Source organism: Onychostoma macrolepis, chromosome 17 (genome assembly GCF_012432095.1).
Source record: "Onychostoma macrolepis isolate SWU-2019 chromosome 17, ASM1243209v1, whole genome shotgun sequence".
In the NCBI taxonomy this organism is placed as follows: domain Eukaryota; kingdom Metazoa; phylum Chordata; class Actinopteri; order Cypriniformes; family Cyprinidae; genus Onychostoma; species Onychostoma macrolepis.
Window position 1 is genome coordinate 5,820,928 of NC_081171.1, and position 8,417 is coordinate 5,829,344.

An 8,417-nucleotide genomic window follows, 5' to 3' on the forward strand; every position below is an offset into this window, starting at 1 on the left:
TACTGTGTAAAAAGAAATACTTGGAAATTGTGGCAGATCATTGCATTTTATGCATTCATGCATATGCTGTGCACACTCACTCATAAATTTCTTAGCGTAATATTGAAAGGTTGAGTAAATATGGTCACATTTAGAACAATACCAGGAGAAAACTCTGCACATATGATGTCATCAGCATACAGATCAACCTTTAAATGGCCTCCCATGGAAAAAGATGCTTTGTGGGTTCATACAGTAATGCTGCTCTGCTGTTTAAGTGCTCCTAAAGTACTCCTGTGAAAGAAACAAAAGGGTTATTACCCACACACAGGGACCAGGATGGCCGAGTGGTTAAGGCGTTGGACTTAAGATCCAATGGACAAATGTCCTCGTGGGTTCGAACCCCACTCCTGGTAGTGCAGTTCAATCTTTATAATACGAAGTTGCTCTGCAGGTGTGTTGTGGGTCTATGGTGTAGTTACAGCGTCTACCAGCAGGGACTAACTGGGTTGTGCTAACCAGCCAGACCTTAAACCATTTACATTTTGTACATTAAATGTAATCTGGATTACTTAATCAGATTCCTATATTCCTAGATAAATCTATATGGTACAAGATTATCCTATTTAAATAAATGCGATAAACGAGTTAAGTCAAAAGTAATCTAAACGTAATAAAAAAAGTAGTCTGATTATATTATCTAAAATGTGTAGTGTAATGGATTACGTTACTAACTACAACTTTTGTCACGTAGCCTAATTTGCGTTCAGTAACGGATTACAATTTGATAAGTAATCTACTCAGCTCTGATGATACATATAGGTTGCATCTTGAAAGATGGAAAGGCTACTTTCAGTATCTGATCTTTAAGACCTAAACACATTTTCAAAAATACAATTTTAGTCAAATGTTAAACAACATACATAGATTAGATTTTGCATGTTTTTGCTTCAAAGTATTAAATGTATTTGAACAAAGCCATTGCATTCAGATGCCAAGTTATTGCCCATGTTTCCCTTTCTAACAAGCATTTTGTAAAATCATACAGTGGTTTGTTGCCAGGCAATAGCTTTGAGTGGCATGTTATTACAGCTCAAATAGATGGTTTTAACAGTGTCCACATAATAATCCACATTTATTTTCCGGTGCCTCACTGAGGCAACTGTGCTGGTTTATTGACTGCCCACCCATCCTGAAAAGAATTGTGATGAAAATGCATTAAAAAATGTAAATGTAAATCCATATTTGCCCACCTTTGATCTATCCATTAGTGAGATCATGCATTATAACTAAATTATTAACATTAGCTGCTTGGAATTAGTAATTATCCAGACATATGCAAAACACATTCATTAGGTTTTTTTTTCTCTTCACCACCTTAAATTACAACTTTTTCTTTGTGCTGTTTTCCTCAAGCACATCTGCCACGTCGCACATCCCCAAATACAGACCCTCGTTGTGACTGAATTGTGCAGGAGCATCCATAAATTGGGCAAACCTGAGTGTGCCCTGGTTGGGGTCACCAATAAAGGTCCACTTCCCTTTGGTTGTGGGGTGCTGAACAGCAGGACAGGCCTGGTTTTTCTCACCCTGCCTTCCCATCTGACAACAAATAAACAGCCAGAGGTCTTTAATGTGCCATACAGATGACACCTCCAATCTCTTCCTTCAAAAAGAGTTCAGGAAGCTTTGGGTGTCAAGACAAATATTATGGCAGTGGAGCTTCATTTGGCGTGTGTCTGAGGCTTGAGACTTTCTTTCTAACCTGTGCGTGAGCTAAAGGAAGAGTGTGGAAGTGAAAAACACAAGAGGAACCATCTGTCTGGTGGACAGCTCTACATTTGGTCAAACACTGGTTTATGTGGAACTGTGAGTCATGATTAGAAAAACAGTGAAAACCACATTACATTTGACAACTTCAAATGTAGTTAATTTAAAAAGATTTTAGAACTATGTACTTCATAATTTCCCACAATTTCCTGTGGGAAAATCACTGTACTGCACAATATCACATAGTTTATTGTTTTATTTTATGACAACTTCAAATATGACTCTCCATATATGATATGGATAATGTTGTATAATATAAAGAATGCTGAGCAATATCATTTACCCATAATTCCTCAGTGATGTTATGTAGAACAGGCCTATTCTTTGCTTTATCTAGCCAGCAGGTATCTTCAAACCTGATTAACACCTTGACCAATTATGCAGATAAATTTGCGAAAACATTTGCCTCCCCACAAGGTGCTGTGAAATGAGATTACACCCAAACTAATTATAAACAACTCCCCCAAGTACCCTAATCAGATATCAGCTCTGCAGCACACTTAATCTTCACAGGAAATGGAATTAATCTAGAAGGATCTGAATGACTCAGGCACCATTTCGCGTGTCTCAGACTGTGCCACACTTTTCCACAGTCTCTCATCACAGTATGTGAAATTAGACCTGTCATTTAAACCAAAGGCTACGTTTATTAGGAGCCAGCCTGTCTCATCAGTGCAATTGAAAAAACATGGCCAGAGCACTCTAGTGCTGGCGCTGAAAGAGCACCAGATCCGATCCCATTCGCCTGCGAGACAGACACGGAGACGGGAACCGGTGCAGCCAGACCGAGAAAGAGAGGATTAGCATGTGGCGTGGTCACTGACCACCTCATTTCCTTCCCCGGAGCAATCTCCGTCTTCATCTCTCGCCTGCAGCTACGCATGCTATCGCTTGCCATCTTTATGTCTCTAAGTGTCAATGCTTTCCGTTTTCCACCACACCCAACCTAATGTACCACTGACATCTGAACAGACGGATTTCTTGTCCTGGCTAACGGCCAATGCTGTTTTAGGATGATTTAGAAGGCTTCACTTCTTGTCGCTTGGTGGGTATTTTAAGGCACCAAGCGAACCTGATAATACCATTAATCATCAAGTGATGTGTAAGGCATTGGTTTCGTACCTCAGTTCTCAAGTCAAGGCCAAATAGAGACTTATGAGTTTATGAGATCTGCAGATGGGAATAGCATACTAACTATACTATTTCTGCAGTATGCAGCATGTATATTTTGCAGAGCTTGCGAAAGTATGGAAGTACCGAATCAATAAGATCTGTGCTCTACTATATTATACTGGAGAAAGCTATCTAGCTTTTTCTATTCACCAAAAAAGATTAACCATATGGCCTACTACATTTGTAAATATGTGCAACAGAGCACACACATGTTACAATGCAATCTGCTCAACTTGTCCCCTTTTTATATCACACTGGAAGTAATATAATCTGAAATGTCCTTCTTGACTCATTCCTGTGATGGGAAAGCCGAATTTTTAGCATCCTTCTAACAAGCTGATTTGAATTTTTTTTCTTATTATCAGTGTTATTAACAGTTGAGCTGATTCTTTGACGAATAGAAAGTTTCGAGGTTTTGTTCAAACTTTTGGTAGTGTAAATTGTCTCACTGAATTGAACACAACTGGTTATGCAAGAATGGTTTTACGAATGACTCACTCAGCTCGTGTTTCATGAATAAGGCCTATAGCTGGTGTGATTTATTTTCGGGAGGGTTTTGGAAATGCATATCCCCGCTCAATCTCTGAACCCTGTGGCCTGTGATGGAGGGGAACTCACGAAATATGAATTAGATTGATGGATTTAAAATTACAGGGATTAGGTGCAAATAAGAAACCTCGCTCTGTCTGCTTTAGCTTCTCCAAGTCTGTTAAATCACTTGAATTAGTCTAATGGTCTTTATTGACGTCCGTTTAGCCTGTTTCACGCAGTGGAAAAAGCATGCTTGACTTGCATCGTGCCATGCAGTAGCGGGTACTACAAATTAAGAACGGCTTCCTCTCCCAGCCAATCCACTTTTCCTAACATGAGGCTTTTCCATGCTGGAAAACTGCTCGGTCAGCTCTAGAGCTGCAAAACAAACAGCTCAGTTTGTGTTGACCTGTGGCTCTGATCAGTCTCCTGAACCGTTACATTCTCAATGGGCTTAATCTCCATTTTTGGAGAGGGGTGTAAACCGGCCCCCCCTTCTGTAACCCCACTGGCCCCCTGCCCATACTTACTTCCAACATTCCTGCTGAGCAGCTGGTTTCCAAGGCAACCGCAGTAAGCATGGATGACTGCAACCATGCAGTCATCTTTTGTCCTTTTGGTTGATGGGATAATAACAAGGCCGGTCACCTTGCTTCTGAAACACACGGAGAGTTGCTCTGATTGGCGACAGCTTGTGCATGCTTAAACACAGCTGGCAGAAGACATCGCTCACTGTCACAGACGTGCCAAAATCAGACAGATGAAATACGGCACACTCAGATTCAGTCTCTATCACTCTTCCTTTGAGATAACCTTGAGCCTTAAAGGAACAGTTCACACAAAAATGGAAATTCCATCATTTACTCACCTTAATCTTGTTCCAAACCTATACTTTGGGTAATCTTCGAAACACAAATTAAGATATTTTTAATGAAACCTGAGATGTTTCTGTCCCAGGTAACCAAAACAAAGAAGATCCAAAATGGTCTTAAAGGCATCATAAAATGAATCCATATGAATAGAATTGTTTAAGTCTTGTGAAGAGCTATGATTTAGGATTAATTTAGGATTTTATTTACATCTAAACAATGAGCGAAACACATACATAGAGCCATGGCCATAGAATACGCAGGGGATGTGGGGGACGTGAAAAGTTTTTTCACATAGCGGTTTTCAATGGCCAGTGTGAATCAATCTAGATTTAAATGCAAAGAGGCCAGATAGTCTATGCATGACCTGACAGTGTTTCATAGTCCAAAACAGACTCATAGAAATAATAACATGACATGCCAGGAAATCCATAATATAGATGAAGGCATCCACTTGTCGCTGTAGCTAAGCTGAATAAAAAGAAACGTTTTGACTGATGAAACATGAAAACAAAAAACAGACGATTGTGACAATATATGGTTTGTGTGTTTTTCAAGTCATCTCCAGGTAATCTTCTGTCTTATTCTGTGATAAAATTGGCAAAAAGTGTTTGTAGTATATAAATAAATCATAAAATTGTCATTAGGAAAATATAAGATAAAATATTAGAGAATTCAAATTATTGGCTATTGCCCAGCAGTGTATTTGATTTCTGAGCCACATTAAAGTAAGAGATAAGAAAATAATAATAATTGGATCAAACCGCTTGATTCATATGCATTCATTATAAAATGCCTTTATGACCTTTTAGAACTTTTATTAAAAGGACTTTCCAGGCAGGCAGAAAACCTCTCAGATTTTATAAAAAATATCTTAATTTGCGTCATGAAGTCATATGGGTTTGGAATGACACAAGGGTGAGTAATTAATGGCAAATTTTTTTTTATTTTTTTGTCATATTTTACTCATCGTTTACCTCATGTCATTCCAAACCTGTATGACTTTCTTTTATCTCTAGATCACAAAAAGAGGATATTTTGAGGAATGTTTCAAATACTTTTGTTCATACAGTAAAAGTCAATGGATGACTTGATACACTGTATGGACAGAAAACATTTTTCAGAATATCTTCATTTATGTTTCACAGAAGGTCTTTTTCCTCCTTTTTTTAAACTGATATTTAATATACAATAGGTCTAGGATGACAAACACTAATGCTCATATTTCTCTGTTAATCTCACCTGCATGCTTGCCCATGTCTTGGCTTCATCTACTGCCACTGAGGCGGCAGACCATCACATTATTGATTGATCATTTGTGATCTTGTTCGATGATTCATTCCGATCACTCATCAGCTCACAGCACGCTAAAAACAACATATTTCTATCATTTTTATTCAGTGCCAAATGCAACTGATAACCCTATCGTGCATCGGTGACATGTCACGACTTGCCCCAACTGCCAGATACAGACGTTCCTAATTAACTTCCAGTCGAGGGAACATGAAAGTTTCAGGGTGCATTTCACCAGCAGCACATGCAACCCGACGAGGGGTGGATAAATTGGCTGTGGGCCGCTCTCTACCCCACACTCCTCTCAGGAGGCCTGTGGAGACAGGTAAGCCTGTATTACCATCTGGGCTCTTACAATGAGAAAGAGCCTCCATTTTTATTTAGTGGCACCTTCTAATTGGGCGGCTTCCTTTCAGGGTGGCCAGGAGGGAATTTGGTTCATTGGAAAATTCATTTAGGCAGCCAAGATCATGTTTTGCTACAAGCCAAAGATACTGGGATATTATATACGTAAATGATTAGATGTCAGATAGTGTCTTGCACTTCAAAGACTTGAAATATGATATATTAAATATATATATACTCATTTGCAAAAAAACCCTCAAAAATCAAAAATGTTTTTTCATTGTGCATTCCAGTTAATTTCAATCAAACTGCAGTTGGGTTATTTTGATTAGGTAAAAAATAACTAAAAATACTAAGCTAACTAACACAATAAAACACAATAAAAACATGATAACATAATAAAAAACATGATTTTTAAAACTTTTAAAAAACAGAGTTATCTGGTTTTGCAAATAAACTCTTCATATATATATTGTTTTCAACAGTGATTTGCAAACAGCAAAGCAGCAACCCTAACAGCAAAGCAACGTATTGATATAATTTCTGAAAGATCATGTGACACTGAAAATTGAAAATCACCACAGGAATAAATTACATTTTAAATAAATTAAAATAGAAAACCGTTTATTTATATTGTAATAATATTAATAATCTAATAATTACTGTGTTTTGATCCAATAAATGCAGCTTTGGTGAGCATAAGAGAAGTATACAATCTAACAGACCCCAACGCTTTAAATATACATTACATTATTTTCTATCTTTAAATGCATTTAAAGGGTTAGTTCACCCAAAAATGAAAAATCTGTCATTAAGTACCTTCATGTCATTCCAAAGCCATAAGACCTTCGTACATCTTCGGAACACAAATTAAATCCAAGAGCTTTCTGACCCTGCATAGACAGCAACGCAACTGACACGTTCAAGGACCAGAAAGGTAGTAAAGACATTGTTAAAATAGAACTTGTGGTTCAACCTTGATTGTATCAAAACAAAAATAATGACTTTATTCAACAATTCCGTATAGTGTGACAATTTCTTATAATAATAGACACATTTCTGAGGGAAAACACCAAGCAACCACATAGCAATGCACTAAAAACATCTAAGAACACAACACCAAATGCATAGCAACACCCTAAATTTGAGCAAACGCCACTCATATTTTCAGCAGAATATTAAATAATAGTTAATACTGTATGTCCCCATTTATACTGCTTTGGTTGCAATAACAGCAAAAAAGCAAAGAAAACCTTTTTCTTTAGGACAACATGGTACAAAAAGGGCAGGGAAATTTAATAAAACAGTAAACTGATCAATTTCCATATGTTGTCTTTATATAAAAGCAGTCAATAGGTGGAACTTATAATTAGGTCAGCTATGGATAGCCTTTCTGTGACCTCTGAGTCAACCCCTGGGAAATCATTCGGCAAGGGGGAGGGTATGTGTGTGTGTGTGTATATGTGTGTGTGTGTGTGTGTGTGTGCTTTCTTTGTGTGACAAGCCACTTTGAAAACCATACACTATGTCTTCTCTAAATAATTCCATGCAACCACAGATCTAATGGTCAGTTAAATTGAGGGTTGAAAACAGATTTACTGTATCATTTTATCCTTAAAATCATTACTAAGCATTTAGCTAGAGTAGTGTCAGTGTTATGGTGAGTGAGTGAGTCTCAGATGGTTTTGATTGGAAACCAGGTGAACTGATAACCTCAGGGGCTAACACTCAAAGCCCTGTGGGCGGCACAGACACACATCTTGACCGTTGATGAACTCCCTGATGAGCAGGCGGGGATCCGTTTTATACACATCAGGTTGCCTGTAACTTTTCCATCTCGGTTTTGTTAGCATGTAGCCATCCGTGTCGCTCCCGCCCTTGCGTTTGTTGCTCAGGGTCAGCTGTCATCCAACCCTGGGGAGATGTGAGAGAGTCAAAAACAACAGCCACAACATGATGCCCAGGAACACTAATGATTGCATGTTTATTTAGAACAGGAAGATGCAAAAAAAATGGACATTATTCTTCTAGCATTATCCTGGGGAATAAGTCTTAAAATGTACAAAATACAAAATGGCATCTCAAGATATGATATAAAGGTCAAACCCAGTATAATAATTACTTTAAAAGAGATTTCCTTTTAATTAAATATGATAAACAAGCAGTCGTGCAAAAGTTAAACTGGTCTGGCAATGCAAAACGGACGGACTTTAGCATGAGAATGGACTCTAGAGCAAAGTTTCCCAACAGACCTAATTAGTAAAATAAAGGTGGAGGAAGGATAGCTGGAGTGAGATGAAACAGCGTTTATGTACTTTTAACAATACGATTGGCCGGATTGTCTGGATATGCTCCTCCTTAAAACTTAACATGTAGTGTGAAACGCACTATTATAGA

The 8,417-nt window shown here is 38.0% G+C and overlaps 1 non-coding gene across 1 annotated transcript; it reads left to right on the plus strand.

Annotated features, from left to right (window-relative positions):
- The first annotated feature begins 312 nt into the window (after window positions 1–312).
- trnal-uaa (transfer RNA leucine (anticodon UAA)) lies at window positions 313–395 on the plus strand. Its single transcript has one exon. It is a non-coding gene; the product is annotated as a tRNA-Leu (tRNA).
- The last annotated feature ends 8,022 nt before the right edge of the window (window positions 396–8,417 follow it).